Source organism: Nothobranchius furzeri, chromosome 19, assembly GCF_043380555.1.
Source record: "Nothobranchius furzeri strain GRZ-AD chromosome 19, NfurGRZ-RIMD1, whole genome shotgun sequence".
NCBI lineage: Eukaryota > Metazoa > Chordata > Actinopteri > Cyprinodontiformes > Nothobranchiidae > Nothobranchius > Nothobranchius furzeri.
Genome location: NC_091759.1, coordinates 16,119,388 through 16,136,652, shown reverse-complemented (window position 1 = coordinate 16,136,652; position 17,265 = coordinate 16,119,388). Strand labels below are relative to the sequence as shown.

The 17,265-nt window shown below is 45.4% G+C and overlaps 1 long non-coding RNA gene across 1 annotated transcript; it reads right to left on the bottom strand.

Annotated features, from left to right (window-relative positions):
• Nucleotides 1–15,994: 15,994 nt before the first annotated feature.
• Nucleotides 15,995–16,494, bottom strand: LOC129157216 (uncharacterized). The gene is made up of 2 exons (XR_008560531.2): nt 16,355–16,494; nt 15,995–16,216 (listed from the first exon to the last, which is right to left on the bottom strand). It is a non-coding gene; the product is annotated as an uncharacterized lncRNA (long non-coding RNA).
• Between the last annotated feature and the right edge of the window lie 771 nt (nt 16,495–17,265).

Here is a 17,265-nt window from a genome sequence, read left to right as displayed (position 1 = left end):
TAAAGTGTAATTATTGTGCAAAGCAGTATTTACTGGGAATGATTAATAAAAATAAAAACTAGAATTGAACCTGAGTTACATGGTAATAACTGTTTAACAACTCAAACAATAATACACTTTAACTTACTATGTAATTACCACATCCCAACCCAAAAGCCCCCGACTAGAAGTGGGGTCTTCTTTTTATGCAGTTCTGTCTCGAGCATGCCTCGTGCACGCCTGTACAAACTAGTTAAACTTGGCAGTTTATGGCTCAGGTAAAACAGCATTATAGGTGAGCCAAGTCTTTGACATGACGTTTAAATTCTCCACCTGATAATGGATTAAACTTTCCAAAATTGACTTTAACTTGGCAGTTGTAGCTTGAGAAACAATGAGTTCTTTCCAAAGATGTTTTGAGAAACCGCGGATCAGCTTGACCTGAATTCATATTACTTTCCCAACTAGTTCCCAAAATCAACTTTTCTAGCTTTGATAAGCAGTTCTTGGAAATCAGCACGCAAACGTCATTATGAGATGAACAGGCTTTCTTCCAAAGGATCCGCAGTTCAATTCTATACCATTCTTACAGATGACCTCTTGACCTTTACGGCCATGACAGATGCAGAAGGTGCAGCAGGGGAAGAGTCCAACCATCAGTCCTGCTCAATGGTCAACTTTCCTGGTGGGGTCACCCATGAAGACAGTGGGAGGGTAAAGAGGAAGCGCTGCCTTACTGCCTTACTGTTGTTTCTACTGTACATTCACCCTCTTGGACAGATAATTGATTCTTGTCATAATGTCTCTTATCACTTATATGCAGATGACATTCAGCTGTGCTGCTCCTTTAAGGATTATGAGTTCTATAAACTGTATGAATGACTAGAGTGTCTATCAGCGATCACCAGCTGGCTAGAAGATAACTTCCTTCAGTTAAACTCTGAAAAGACTGAATGTCTGATCATTGCCCCTGAGAGCATGGTTCGCCTGATTAGTCTAAAACTTGGTCATTTATCCTCTGCCGGCAAGACAAACTTAAGGAATTTGGGTGTTATTTTTGACCAATGAATGTCTCTTGAAGGTCACTCAAAAACATTGGTCCAAAACTGTTTTTATCACTTATATCTCCAAACTGCAATGGTTGGCGTCAAAACATGAACTTGAAATGATTATCCATGCCTTTATCTCCTCCCGTTTAAATTACTGTAACACACTTTTCACATGTTTTAACAAAAAAGCCCTTGACCACCTTCAGTTGGTCCAGAACTCTGCAGCGAAGCTCCTAACTGGAGCAAACAGAAGAGCTCACATCACTCATATTCTAATGTCTCTGCCCATTAACTTTAGAGTTCATTTTAGAATCCTGACTATAACTTTCAATGCTCTACATGTTGTGTTGTAGCAACTGTTAAAGCCTTATGCTGCAACCTGAGCCCTCAGGTCCACACACCAGAACCTTCTAGAAGTTCCAAAGACCAGATATAAAAGTCGAGGTGATCCCTCCTTTCGGAATGTTGCTCCCAGACTTTGGAATGATCTTCCTTAAACCTTATGTAGTATTGACACCTTTAAAAAACAGCTAAAGACCCTTTTATTTAAAGCTGCTTTTACCTAAATCTTTAATTTTCTTATTTTCACCTCAAATTTGTAATCTTCTTTCATCTGTTTATGAATTGAATAATTGAATGGCTAAGTGCGGTTTAAAATTGGAAGTGGGCACCGGCACCCGGGAGGAGGCTGAAATACCCCCTGCCAAATGCCTTTGAATGTGCTCACTCCCAAGGCCCTAAGTGTGTGTTTGTGTGGAATGTCGTCAGTGGAAGTGTATAAGGTGCAAATAAAATTGGGGGGCAGGTTGCCACAGGAATGCAGAAATGGGGTCCATACCCGCACTCCCTGACTTGCCCACCCCCCAAGGTCCTATGTGTATGTTTGTGTGATGATGTGAGGGAGCAGGAGGAGAGAAATATGCGGGGATGGGGAGGAATGGCTGGTTGGGCTTAGCCCTCCAGGGAGCCAGCTCCCCTACTGGCCCCAGTAGGCACCTCTGTTGTCAAACTGCTACCCAGGGCATGGAGACCCCAGCCCATCCTGCCAGGGCCCAAAGCAGCAGCATTACAGAGCCTCACAGAGTCCGAGGGTGGCTGAGGGTGTAAGTGGGGTGGTGTGGTGGCACCAGCTGGCATAGGCCCGATGATGCCCGCACTGCCCACTCACCACAGCCATGGAATATACCACATTATCACACAACACTATATTGGAGCAGGCAGAGGGAGACTAGGGGTCTTAGCCACCTCTGTTGTTGCTAGGCTTCCTGGGGCTGGAGGCTAGGAGGGAGATCTGGCCGTCTGGTTGGGGTCTGGGGTGGTAGGTTGTTGTGCTCAGCGTTGGGCGGGGGAGCCTGCTCATCAGCACCCCAGCAAAAAGGGTCAAACTCTGGTTACCGGTGATGGTTGTACCCAATGTGCAGCAGTACCGGGACCAGAGTGAATAGGGTGTGTATGGGGAGCATGAGTGGGTGTCCGGCGAGCATTTTTGTAAGTCTTTGGTTGTATGTGTATGTGTGAGCATGAGGGAGGGAGTGTGTGACTGTGTTTGTGTATGACTGTATATGTCAGGTGGGGCCTTTGACTCCTCCCCTATCCTGGAACTTCTCTTGATGATATAGATCTTCATCCCCCCTCCCCTTGCCACACCTGGTGTGAGGGGCTGTGCCTTGGTCTGCCTGAGTGTTGGTGGCAACCGGGTCTGGGGGTTTAAGATTTTGGCATCTGCCGGATAGATCCCAGTGGCTGCCTGGTGGGGTCTGGGTCCCTGGGCTCTGCTGGGTCCCCAGCGGGGGTGGTCTCCCCTGGGTCCCGGGTTGCTGGGTCCCGGGCTCGGCCGGCTAGGGTGTGGGAGGCTGCGGGTGGGCCTGTGGGCTTGCCGCTGATGTCTCCCAGGACTCTGCCAGCTGCTGGTTGTGGCCCCCCGGGGCGATCCTCTGTGCCTCTCGAGGGGGGCGGGGGCCTTTCTGGTTGCAGTCTCCTTGGGGTTCCTGTGTTCTGGGGCAGCACCTGGATCTCTGGGACTTGGAGCTCCCCCCGTCTCCTGCGCATCTTTGGGGGGCGGATCTGTGGTCCCTCACACTCTCTGTTGGACGCTCCTATAGAGAAACCTTACATAAACAAGCGCGTGTACACACACAGGTGCTCACATGGTGCTCTCAAAAGTATGGACTTGGACACGTTAAACACAGGTCTTAAGACTATGGTGGGCACTTAATGCACTGTGATTTATTATCGTGATTCTTCAGTTAAGCAATGTTGATTTTATATTTCATCATCAAGTTGATGCAGTGATAGCTTGATCTTGTTGTATTGTTGTTGTGTCCCTTTTTTTGTCCTTTTGCTTTTTTTTTGTTTTCTGCAGGTTTAGAAGCAGACTCTTGTTCATTGTTTATTTTTGCGGACACCCCCCCCCCCCCCCTCCTCTCTCCCCACCTTTTCTTTTCCTTTCTCTTTCACCACTGCTTCCGTGTCTGGTCGCAATTACAAAGCATTCAAAAACAACAACAATAAAGTTTTAAGTATCGGGCGTGACATTAAAAGCAGATGCTTTGATGTTCCACCTGAGAGTAAATCTGTAAGGCTTGTCACCAGCATTCAGACATCAATTCTGCTTGCTTCACAGCCAGACAGGACATGGTAAAAAAAAAGAAAAAAATTTGAATGGCTTAATTTTTTCTGATGTTAATCTATTTCTGTTTTGAGATCATTATGATTTTATGACTTTGTTTTATTTTGCTTCCTCATTGTGACAAGTTGGAGTAGTGGCGTGAGAGTTTGTGAAGGGGTCAGATGTGTATGTCTCACCCTCAGTGTGGTAGAGTTGGCAGCCCTGTAGTGGTGTTGTGTTGCAAAAGGTTTGTTAGCTTGCAGCAGCTGGTCGCGGTCACAGGTAGTGGAGTTTATGGTCCAACTTTTGAACAATGCTCAGTTTAAGATAATCCTGTTTCTTAAAAAAAAATAAAATAAAAGCCTCATTTAGATCAGAATGGATATAAAATACTGATGAATGAGCTCATGCACAGCTCTAAAATATGAGTTTGTTGTTGCTGTGTGCTCTTTGAGGAACAACCTTGTCATATTTTTTAATGTTCCAGTGATTAGCACACACACACACACACACACACACACAAAGCTGAGATGTCTAAAATCACAATCACGTACAGAGCCAGCCTTTTCTCTACAAAGGAAAAAAAAATCCATGTAAAATAAAATCTATGGTACGATGCTTAAAATCTGACTTGGTGGCAATAAATCCAGACAGAATTCCACTGAAGTCTCCCTGAGGTGCGATCCCAATAGGGTGTTAAAATGTAAGAACGGTAATGCATTCACATTCCCAATATACATCCCTCCCCTCAGGCTTAAGTCTTTAAACTCTTTCCATTTTCTGTAATCTCCGTGACGACAAGGTGAAATTTTTTATGAGCAGTCAAAGATTTTTTCAAACACACAAGACAATGAATGCTAATTTCTTTTTTTTTCTGTAGTGCTGGTTAATGTTCTGGATGGTTGCCTCTGCTCCAGCAGCCAGTGCTGACATGTTCAACCAATGCATCTGTTTTCCCATGCTGAGAGTGTAGAGACTTGAAGGGGTTTGTAGGACTGGATTAACTTGGAGGCAAATGGGCTGCGATGGGATGTGATGAGCCAGTGACAACAGTGTATGCTGAGGAGGCAGCGAGTTTCAGGTAGATGCTCCCGGGGGACTGACTGTGCATTACTGCATCCTTCAAGCTAAATGCATCTCTTTGCAAATATGGCTAAAAAGCTGTTTGCCTCTTTGTGATGAAAATGCTTGAGCTTTGTTTTGAAACATTTGTTAAGCTTTCCATATCTGCATTTCCCCAGGGTCAACTATCACACCTTCAGACAATGACTCATGAAAAAATAAAGCCCACGGCATGCAGAGACAACAGGTTCACTCTCCAGGGGTTAGAATATGAAGATACAACGAAGAGGCTAATTTGTGTGATTTATCTCAAAAACATGACAACGCCAAGAGATTCTTGACACTCATCTAAGGTTAACAATGAAGTACATTCAGATGCAGAAAAAAGAGGGCACAGTAAGGGATTTAAGCTCAAGCTCCTCTCACACCTCCAACACTCACATCACACTTTTGATTCAGATGTGGTTTGCTGCCTTGGTGTAATGTTTTCCTTTTTTAAAGAGCAAGTTCACTGAGAATCAACGTTTAACTTTTTATTTTTGAAGTACAATTGATTGCTCTGAGTTTCACATACAGGCTAAATGTTAAAGTAGTCTTGTACTCCTATTAGCCACTGATGTGAACTAGATAAGGAAACATTGGTGGCTGAAAAAGTCACACAGATCTACGTCACACTGCAAATTGGCATTCACAGACTCACCCATGCTGGCTGTTGTTGATTTAGCATCAAGGAGAGTGCAGAAACAGGAGCTAACTGTTAGCATTAGCAATAGCTGTGTAATTTGTAAAGGAGAGTGCAGAGTCTCTGCTAGCAGAAGCTAACCATTAGCATTAGCAATAGTTGTGTAATTTGTAAAGGAGAGAGCAGAGAGTCCCTGCTAGCAGAAGCTAACCATTAGCATTAGCAACTCCACAACATGGCAGAACTCCTTCTGGCTTTTGTTGTTCGTGGAGATAAAACATCAACATTGCAAAGCAAACTGGGTCAGTGGTAGAGTTGTGTTGCTGTTAGCCAATCAGAGGTGAGATGTCTGACTCATGAATTTCACATCTTGCCAGTTTTTGGCCCCCTACTTCTTCAACTAAATTCTTCTTCCCAGACCAGGAGCGCCGGAGCATTTTCCCCACAGAGATCAACTCACAAGGCATTCATTTATACTAGAAACGACTGCACAAGTGGTGGAAAAAAGAAGTGAACGAGAGCTTTAAAATAACTGAATTTATGCAGCGCTGCGTCTACATGTGGTTTTGAGTCACGAGTCAAATGAGAGGCTGTGATTTATGCCACTTTACATCTAATATGGTGATTATCTGACCTTTTTAGCTGTTTGTCCCAAGTACTGCTTGAGCTAAATTAAATTTATTTCAGAAATATCTCAGACCACCCTTTTCAGTAGTAAACTTAAAAAAGGGCTTCGAGCGGCTTTAGCCTCACGGTAAAGAACGAGCTTCATTGGTTTGAACCTTTTGAGCTCCTGCTGTGTACTGAAGTGTTTGTGAGCAACACTTCCCTCAATGCCCCTGATGTACATGTGTGTGTTTGAATAAGAGTATATGGAGTGCATACTGCAGAACCTGGACAAAGGTAAAAGTGTGGATATTTCAATGGAACATCTGGCACCTGGCTTTGTTGGATTGTTTTGATATCTGTGACGCAAAACTCAAGAAGTCAGGACATAGCCTGCAGTTAATGACAGTAGATAGTTTTTTTATGCACAATGCAAATCCACACGGACTAACTCAAACCTTCTTTTTTTTCTCCAAGTACATATCTTTGGGAGATCTTCAGAGTTGTTATTTTTTCATCGCTCTTATTATCTGTTTTAGGTATGTTTTAGTTTTTGGTCTCTCAGGAATCAGGAACTTGGCTCAAGTCAGAACTTCACAACAAAGTAAGAAGCCCTTTCTTGAAAAACTTTTAGTTATAAAACATATCTCATTCTCTTGTTCTAAAATTAATATAGATTGACCAATTTTCTCACCTATTTTTAAATTTAGATCCAAAATGTCAGTGCTTAGTTATTTCCACTCTTAATATAACTAATATCTCATTTTAGAACCACTAAATAGTGGTTTCTAATATTTCTTACAGATATAGACAACTGGTTTATATTGTCTTATTAAATAATGCTTTTAATGCATTACTTTACTTGCACAGAGAAGAGGAAGTAAAGAAGTATGAAGTTATGCACTTGTGAGGCTGAAGGCTCAGTTTCAGAGTAATTATTAAACTGATAACGAACAACAGTCAAAATGATGCAGGGTTGGATTTCCAGAATGTCAGGATAAATCTATGACCTGTAATGGGCTACATTTTACATATATTTAGTTTTTTTTTCCTGTAAAGTGTGCGTGGTTACTTTTATTTTACATATATTATTTTGCTCTAGATATCAACAGATAAAAAATACAATATGTAGCAGGTCTGTTTATAGGCCTCCGAAGGCACAGTGCACTTCTTATACAGGAATTTTCCGAGTTTTTATCAATTCTGCACAACTCTTTTGATAGTATTATTTTAGCTGGTGATTTTAATTTACACATAGATGACCCTGCAGACCCTTTTACCACAGAATTTTTAAACATTTTGTTATATGGATTTTACACAACATGTTGCACAACCAACCCACGACAGAGGACACACCCTGGACTTGGTCATCATGTATGGTCTGTCCACCGGTGTGTCCTCTGTCGGTGATTTAGCGATCTCAGATCATTTCTGTGTGTTTTTTAACATCACCAGCATAATTCAGCAGGAGACCTCTGTGAGAACTGTAATGAAACGCCATCTAAACCCTGAAGTGGCTGCTGGTTTTCTGGAAACTTTTAAAAAGATCCCTTCTATTAATTTGAATGCCCCCTGTGATTTTATCTTCAATGATTTTAACAGTAGACTTAAATCTACTCTGGATCTGCTCGCTCCACCTAAAGTTAAAAAGCTACAGCCGAAACCGGCTTCCCCGTGGAACAATGAAAACTTAAAAATGTTGAAAAGATCTTGCAGGGCGGCAGAGAGAAAATGTAGGAAATATGACAACACAATTAATAAACAAATATACACTGAATTATTAAAATCATACAACAAGGCAGTTAGAAATTCCAGAAATAATTACTTTTCTAAAATCATCTCTGAACAAAAAAATAATCCCAAAATTCTGTTTTCCACAATTACAAATATTTTGGGTCATGAATTTAGTTCTCTCCAGAAAACCCCCTCGGATGCTCTCTGTGAGGAGTTTGCAGCCCACTTCAGAGGGAAGGTAGACACCATCAGACGTAACATTTTTTGCTACCAATGTCATGCTGCTCCCGATCAATCTGAGAGAGTGTGTCTACCTGAGGAAACACTGGACAGTTTTGTCTTGGTTGAAGCTGAGATTATTAATAAAGTTTTCTCCTCAGTAAGGCCCACCACATGTGTTCTATTTCGTCTAGTCTTAGCCCTTAAGCTAGCTGCTATTGGAAGGATGATCTCAGCATCAGCCAATCATGAAGAGCTTAAATGTACGCTCACCAATGGTGCGCACCCCTTGTGGGTATATAAGTGGAGCGACTCCACTGTTCGCCTCCGTTATCTCTTCAAGCCAAGCTTAAGAGCTTCTTTTAAAGAGCAAATTATTGAAGAAAAAACATTCAACTCACCAGCCATGTCCAGCGACACCAGGACCTGCCCGGCCTGCCAGACAGGCTCCATCTCCAGCGGCGACCTGCACGCCAAGTGTGAGGTCTGTCTCGGGGCTCATCACGCTGGCCTGGCCTTGATCCCCCAGGCCTCGTGCCCATTTTGAGCCACGACCAGCTGCTGACGCGGCTGACCAATCATGCACACCAGTGCGTCTTCCAGACCGGCGCTGCAGGAAATAATGTCTCCCTTCTTGCCTTTGGCGTTTGCAAAATGGTGGAAGAGCTTGATGTTCCTGACGAGTCAAAAACCATCATTACTAAAACTGCTGATGCCATTCTCAGTCTGTGCGCTACTGTACTCACCGGTTCTGCTCGCATTGCTGCCTGGCAGACCCTTATCCAGCGGGGCTTGTGGCTCAATGCCCTGCCCTCCATTCCTGATCACCTGCACAGGGAGATGCTGGGAGGCCCCATCACCTCTGACGTTCTGTTTGGTCCCCATCTTATGTGCTTCATTGAGAGGGCTCAGAAGGTGGCTGAACTGTCAGCCACGGTGCGAGACCTGGTCCACCCTCGGTCAGCCTCGCACTCCGGCCGTTCCTCCAGAGGATGGGACGAACGGCGCGGAAACTTCAGACGCCCAGCTGCACCACCCGCCCCACGGAGCCGGCCTCCCGCTGAGGTGGAGCCGAAGCGGGACCAGGGTGTTGGCGTACAATGGTTTCGACTGAGCCAGCAGACACAGTCTTGGCAGTCACAGTCGCAGGAACCTCGCCAAAAAAAAAAACACGAAAACAACTCGTTGGGGGGAATGTGTGTGCTTATGACTGTAATGTTAACTCTGTGAATGATTTTGGTTTTGAAATAAAACCCAAAAAACGTCGCATTGAGAGCACAATCCTACAGTCCTCTGCAGAACCATCTGCCGAATCCTCAAATATGATGTTCCCCACACCAAGCACTGCGACACATCTTCATGTTCCCGCAGTCCGTCATATTACACGGCCAGCTGTAAGGGTGCGCTCCATTTGCGCACCGGCCCCAGCCTCCGGCCAGGCCCAACTCATCCCGCTTCCCCCACAACGTTGGGTGGGACGAGATATCATGGCGCTGTCGCAACCACGAGCAGCGACACGGTGCGCCGCTCCATCCGCTGGCACTTTGTCGTCCCTGTGCACGGGCCCGGCTCCCACTCGTCCTCCATCCTTGGACTCCACGCTCCGCAGTGCGGATCAGCCTCTTCCAGCTGTTTCACACTCGCCCTTTCGAGCACAGCCCTCCTCACGTGTTCTCTGGTGCGAGCGACGGTGGTAAGGGCGCAAACCCAGTCCTCAGACGTCGTTCACGTGACCTCGAACACGCGTCCACTGTCGGAACGCGCACAAGAATGGCGCCGCCTTTTCCTCATGAGCAAATGGATATCGGACACCATTCATTGCGGTCACACACTCCATTTTCAGTCCGCTCCTCCTCCCTTCAACGGGATTGTGGAGACGACGTTCACGTCACAGGAACAATCTTATGCCCTGGAGCTAGAGCTGCGGGAACTTCTGTACAAGGACGCAATTTCCCAAGTCCCTCGCGGACGAGAGCTCTCAGGCTTCTACTCCCACTACTTCGTAGTACAGAAGAAGTCGGGAGGAATGAGACAAATTCTCGACCTTTCCCTGTTCAACTGCTCCATAGCAGTGATGCATTTCCGCATGTTAACAACGAGGCAAGTCCTAGAATACGTGTGCTCCGGGGACTGGTTCACGTCAATAGACCTGAAAGACGCATACTTCCACATCCCAGTAATTCCCAAGCACCGGAAGTTCCTGCGCTTCTCATTCAAGGGAGTTCAATACCAGTTCAATCGTCTCCCTTTCGGCTACTCGCTAGCCCCGCACACCTTCTCCAAATGACTGGAGACCGCGCTGCAGCCACTGCGCACGGCGGGAATGAGTTTTATTTTACCTGGACGATCTGCTCATATGCGCCCGGTCCGAGGACGAGGCGTCAGAGCAAACCAGGAAGTTAATAGAGCATCTGTCAACCCTGGGGTTTTCCATAAACTGGGAGAAGAGCTCCATCCTTCCATCCCAGTCGATTGTGTTTCTCGGGGTGGAGCTGAATGCCTCCCTAATGAGAGCACGTTTGTCTCCAGCGAGAGCGGCAGATCTCACCATGGTGATCTCCCGCGTGCAACCCCGCAAGATCGTGAGAGCCCTGTTAGTCATGAAACTTCTGGGCATGATGGCTGCAGCCCACACTGTGGTGCTGCTAGGTTTACTGCACACGAGGTGCCTGCAACGTTGGTTTATCTGCCTCCGGGTACACCCGATACGTCAGAAGAGACGTATGTTGAGGGTTCCCCCTTCGGTGGGCGGGGACCTCGCTCACTGGGGGAATCCCTGCATCCTCTCACACGGAGTCACATCGGACATCCTACGTCACACGTATCTGTGTTTACGGATGCGTCACTGTTGGGATGGAGGGGGGGGGGCATGTGCTTGTCCCATACAAATCAATTCAATTCAAATTCAAATTCAATTCAAAAATACTTTATTAATCCCAGAGGGAAATTGATTGATAGATACGGTGGCAGATCGCTGGCCCTCCCACATGCACGAGCAGATAAATGTGTTGGAGATTATGACAGTGAGGAATGTGATCAGACACTTAGCTGCCCTTCTCGAGGGCCGTCATGTTGAAGTTCACACAGACAACCAGGTGGCGACAGCCTACATAAATCGCCAAGGGGGAGTTTGATTCCTCCCACTATTGCGTGTAGCCACAGATTTACTGTGTTGGGCACATGTCCACCTGCTGTCCATCAAAGCCACCTACATTCCGGGGGTCCTGAATGTAGCAGCAGACATCCTGTCGAGAGGGGGTCCCCGCGACTCCGACTGGAGTCTGCATCACAGATCTGGATAAGGTTTAAGGAACCCTCTGTGGATCTGTTTGCGGCTCGTGAAAATGCACAGTGTCGCCTGTGGTTTTCCTTGAGTCCCCGGGACCAACCCCCGCTTGGAGCAGACGCCTACTTGCACCTGCCCTGGCCTCAGACGCTCCTGTAAGCGTTTCCTCCAGTCCCACTGATGCCCCGTCTCCTGGACCGAGTTTGGTCGGAACAGCTCTCAGTAATTCTGGTAGCTCCCAGACGCTTGTCCGCGTCATGGTTTCCGGACCAGCAAGCGCTAGTGTCCAGCTCTCCGTGCAGGCTCCCGTGGAGGGTGGATGCCCTTCTCCAGGCGGATGGGATAATCAAACATCCTCCCGAAATAGGCCAACGGCTGTGGGTCTGGCCGCTGAGCGGTCACGCTTAGAGGCTTCTGGGCTGCCACATGATGTGGTCGCCACGATTCAGAGTGCAAGGGCGCCTTCTACCATCACATCTTGTGCTGCTAAATTGGCAGCTTTCCAGAACTGGTGCACAGTGCGGAATGTTCAAGCACTCTCCTGCAGCTGGCGGATGTCCTATCGTTTCTGCAGATACTGATGGAGGGGGCCTCACATTCAGCACTATTAAAACATATGCTGCAGCTATCTCATCCTGTCACCAGGGTTTTGGAGATAGATCTGTTTTCAATCATCCGCTCACAAAACGTTTTCAATCATCCCCTCACAAAACGTTTTCTAAAAGGTGTCAGAAGGAACAGACCCATGTCCCGCCCACTATTTCCCCAGTGGGACCTAACGGTGGTTCTGCGCAGCTTATATGAAGCCCCATTTGAACCCTTAGACCAGGTCTCACTCAAGTTCCTGTCACTCAAAACTGCATTGCTGCTGGCGCTGGTATCAGTCAAGAGGGTGAGCGACCTAACCGCCCTCTCAGTGGCTCCCGCATGCCTCAGGATCCGGGAAGATGGTGGGTCTGCTGTTTTATGCCCCAACCCAGCCTTTGTGCCCAAAAACCTTAATACTTCCTTCAAATCCAGGTCAATTTCATTGGCTGGACTTTTTCCTCCTCCCCAAAATTCTGATGAGGAGGCGGCTTCCCACCTTCTCTGCCCGGTGCGCGCGCTCGCACGATATGTGTCATGCACATCAGGGATTTGCCGCTCACAAAGCCTGTTTGTGCACTACAGAGATTCTTCCCTTGGGCAAGCGCTGTTGGCCCAGCGTCTTTCACACTGGCTGTGTGACGCCATTTCACTCGCTTAAACATCATCAGCGCAGGATCCTCCTGAGACGCTCAGGGCTCACTCAGCCAGAGGGATTTCCTCTTCTGTGGCGCCCCACAGTGGTGTGTCGATGGAAGACATTTGTCAGGCTGCTTCGTGGGCTTCACCCTGTTCCTTTACTCGTTATTATTTACGAGATGTGTCTTCAGGATCCATCACTCTTTCATTGCTTGGACCTCAGCAGGCTGAGTGAAGGTATTATGGCACCACATCAGCCCTACTTGAATGATTTTCATCCTCTTGTGGATGATAATTTTAGTGGGGCCCCACTCTTCTCTCTGGTTGCCTTTTAAGCCCTGGGCTGCGGCTGAGCATCCCTCACTAAAAGGAGACATGTTGGGTGTGTCCATTGGTTGAGCTAACCAGTGTGGCGTAAACCCATCCAGCTGTGCATTATTCCAATAGCAGCTAGCTTAAGGGCTAAGACTAGATGAAATAGAACATTGGTTACGTATTGTAACCCCAGATTCTATGAGTCTAGTCGCAGCCCTTAAGCCACTGGCCCCACTGGTTCTGTTAGGACTAAGAGCCATCGGAGGCGAACAGTAGACTCGCTCCACTTATATACCCACAAGGGGTGCCCACCATTGGTGGGCGTACATTTAAGCTCTTCATGATTGGCTGATGCTGAGATCATCTTTCCAACAGCAGCTAGCATAAGGGCTGCGACTAGACTCATAGAATCTGGGGTTACAATACGTAACCAACGTTCTGGACCCTATCCCCACAAGGTTTTTTAAACAATTTTATGACTCTTTTAGAGATGAGATTTTAACTTTGATGAACTGTTCCCTTCAGACGGGGGTCTTTCCTGCTGCTTTTAAACGGGTGGTGGTCAGACCCCTGTTGAAGAAGTGCAATTTAGATTTTAATGACTTAACAATTTTCGACCGGTATCCAACTTACCATGTTTGAGCAAAATTTTAGAGAAGCTTGTTTTAATACAACTTACCGATTTTATCAACCACCAACATGTCCTAGAGAAATTTCAGTCTGGTTGTAGGGTGATCCACAGCACTGAGACGGCCCTTCTGAAGATTTTAAATGATTTTAGAACAAATTATGATGCTCGGAGGGCAACAGTGTTGGTTGTGCTGGATCTAAGCGCTGCCTTTGATACAGTTGTAGTGATCTGTAGTTGTATATTTATACACTGTAATTAGATCTAAGTATTATAATCAGAAGTGGTTGTTTTTATCATCAGGGAGTTTACTTAAACACTCTGTATTGACTGAGAGACAAGTAAAGAGAGAGTTGGGATCGTTTAAGAATCTTTAATTTCTATAATTATAAATTCTTACAAATCTACCAGGACTATCTCAATGATGGATGCATATGGATTTGGATGTTTCGTGTTGGTGTGTGTGTGTGTGTTGTTCAGAATCTCTAGGCTGACGTAGCGAATCTGGTTGTTATGACTAGGCTACCACGAGGCTTCAGAAGCTGATGACATGAGCCGCCATTTTGTGCCGTGACCACGTACCTATGGAGTCTCCCGTGTAGATCAGGAAATGCCAGGTCCTCGGACCTCGGATGTACCGGAGCTGGTGAAACAGCGGTCGCAGCACTACAAAGCCCGTCCGTGGGTCGGCTCCGGTAGCAGTCGGCAGGCGTCAGGACAACTTTCATTAAACAACCCAGGTTCTCTCTACGACAGACGAAAGTTCTGATTGGTTGAAAATAATGTGTCATGCGTTTCCATGGTAAAATAGATCAGTCTGTCTGGTGCAGTCCTGTTTATTCATTAAACACATAACTCATGACATTTTTATTTCACAGATCATTCACCTGATTATTAATGATCAACATATGCTTTGATTAGCTTATCACAAATAAAGTACTTTGATTAATTAATGGAAAGCGTTCTTCTTCTCTTCTTCTGTCTCTTCTCCTGGAATGTAAACATACTGAACCAAGCGTCCGACCTTGGCGATGTTACTGTGTGAAGGGGCAGCTGTTAAGGGCAGACAATTATAATATTCATAACGCTACACAGTAGACCACACTATTCTTTTAATCCATTTAAAACAGATCGGCCTCTCTGGTGCTGTTCACAGTTGGTTCACTTCCTACCTCACAGACAGGACTTTTATGGTGTGTTTGGATACCTGTTCCTCTGGGGTCGACAGCATCACATGCGGTGTGCCTCAGGACTCAATTCTAGGCCCAGTGCTTTTTAACCTCTATATGCTCCCTCTGGGCAGTGTCATCAGGAGACATGGGGTGAATGTCCACAGTTACCCTGACGAAACACAGTTGTACATCTCCGTGTCTCCTGATGACGCACAGCCAATGGAAACACTTTTTAACTGCATTTTAGATATTAAATCATGGATGACAAAACTTTCTCCAGCTCAACCAAGGCAAAACTGAAGTTTTAGTCATCAGTCCTGAGACCCAGAGAGAGAAACTTTTACCTAAACTACAATCAATGCCTTTTTATCCATCACTACAAGTGAATAATCTGGGTGTTATTTTCGACTCTGAGCTGACTTTTATCCCACACATTAAAGTGCATGTCAAGTGTGCCTCAGAGTCTTACCCCAGCCACGTATCAATTTTAAAAACTGCAACATTAGTAGGCGTTGCCTGGAGGACCGAGAGGGCGGAGCCACGGCAGTGACGAAACGATGGCTAACTGGACGATGCTAGCTCCCTTCACTCTGAGCAGTTATTAGAAGTGGAGGCCGTTTCTCCCCCTCCTTACACAGACACTCGAGAAGAAAGGGCAAGTCTATTTGGAGGAGACAAGCGGACCTGAGCCTTATTGTTTTGAGCTTGTCAGTTGCCTGAAATTAGCGGAACCGACCCAACAGAACCACCTCTGAATGGTAAGTAGCCATTAGCCATAGCATTGGATTAGCTGCAAGGTTTGACTCCACAGCCCTAGAGCTAGTATTCAGCATGTTTTAGAGGTTTATCTGCTTCAACACACCTGGTTTTAATCAGCAACAAATAGCTGAGATGCTTAACAGCTAATCTAACCCGTTAAAGCAGGAAAACCACTGAAACGTGCTGGATAGCAGCTCTCCATGAGCTCTGGGCTCAAGTTACAATCTGCTGTTAAGTTATGAAAATACCCCATGAGAAAATTAATTCTGTAATGTGTTCAGCCCACTAAAACTGCCCTGATTTCATTATTTATTTACTGATACTAGCTGCTCTCTCGGTTCTAGGTCCTCTGGTGTCTGCAGCTGGTCTCTGGTGTCGTCAGGATCAGGAGCTTCCAGAAGAATGTGCCTTTCAATGACTCTTTCCCCCTTATTTGTTATATTAATTAAATAAATCTCAATTTATATATTTACTGTTTTTGTTCATGTCCATAAATACTTAGACATGCTTGAAATTAAAACGAGCTTTTAACAGTGAGGTGCTAGTTTAATTCATCACAATAGAGCTAGTTAAACATGCGACAATGTGATAATTCAATTAATGTAATTTATAAATATCCATTAAAATATCAAAACTGGAATCAAAATGAGATATTTGGCAACACAAAAAACTTGTCAAACACAATATTTATTATAATAATTGTAGGCAGACAGGAGACAGAGCTGATGGAGGTTCTCAGTCATCGAAGGAAGGCTGAAGGCTTTCCAGGAACAGGAGATGTGGTGTTGTCTCTTCTCTCTCTATTCTGCCAGATGAGCTGATAGGTTACAGGTGTGTGAGGACATCCTCATGCTGTCATAACCAGATGACAGGTGTGTGAGGACATCCTCATGCTGTCATAACCAGATGACAGGAGTTATCAGGTGATCAGCCAGGCTAATGATGAGATGCAGAAAGAAAACAAATCATGCAGAAAGAAAACAAATCCAGGACAGTGTACAGTAATAACAATAATCTGTGGTGTTGCTCACCTTATGTGCTCTTATAGAGTTATTAACGTGTGCCTGCCTCATGGTGTAGAGTCCATATTTTGCTGAGTGTCCTGCAGTAATGCAGGTTATTAGTTAATTTACTTTTGATAGCAAAAACAAAATATTTAATGTAAAAGTTATTTTCCAGGTGAATCAGCTCACACGTCACCACCAAGTGTCACGGGGGAAGAATCAGTAGCCTCCTTCATGATGTCATGATGTAATCACATACTTATTTAATTGTTAATATCTTAAAAATTCTGAAATGTTTTAATTTTTTTTACCTTGAACAGTTAACTGAGCTTGCACTTTCACTGAGGTGGAAGCTGGAATCAACAGCAGACACCTCACATCTTGGTCTTTTCAGGGGTGTGGACGCTGCTCTGGGACCTTCTGGAAGATGAATTTCCGTCATGGTCCCTGTGTCACAAGACACACTGTGGCTGTGAGCTCTATAAAAAACAAAGAAGCAGCACATTTATAAATGTTTAAAAGAGCATAAAATCACGTGTAACAATCTGTAAAACAAATTAAAACTAGAAGGTAATAATAAAATGTTTACATAGAAGATTATTAAAAATAATATACAGATAATATACAAAAGAAAATGTCCCATATAGGCGCTTTATAACATTCCTAGTGTGTGATGTTATTATAACGTAAAAGTCAGTCACATATGATGTGGAGAGCCTGAAATGCGACCTCCTGAACAGAATTCCTCACGGAACCGGGTCACGCTGTGCTGGATTTCACGCTGTAATGCTGTCTGTCAACGAGTGCTGCGTCAGTTAGAGTCACTGTTGCAGAATTACCGACTGACACAAAAACAACCCGAATTTTCTCCGAGCCTGACAGTAGTAGTCATGTGGACCGTTTTGTCGGCCAGGGCTTCGAGATATGCTCCGATTCGC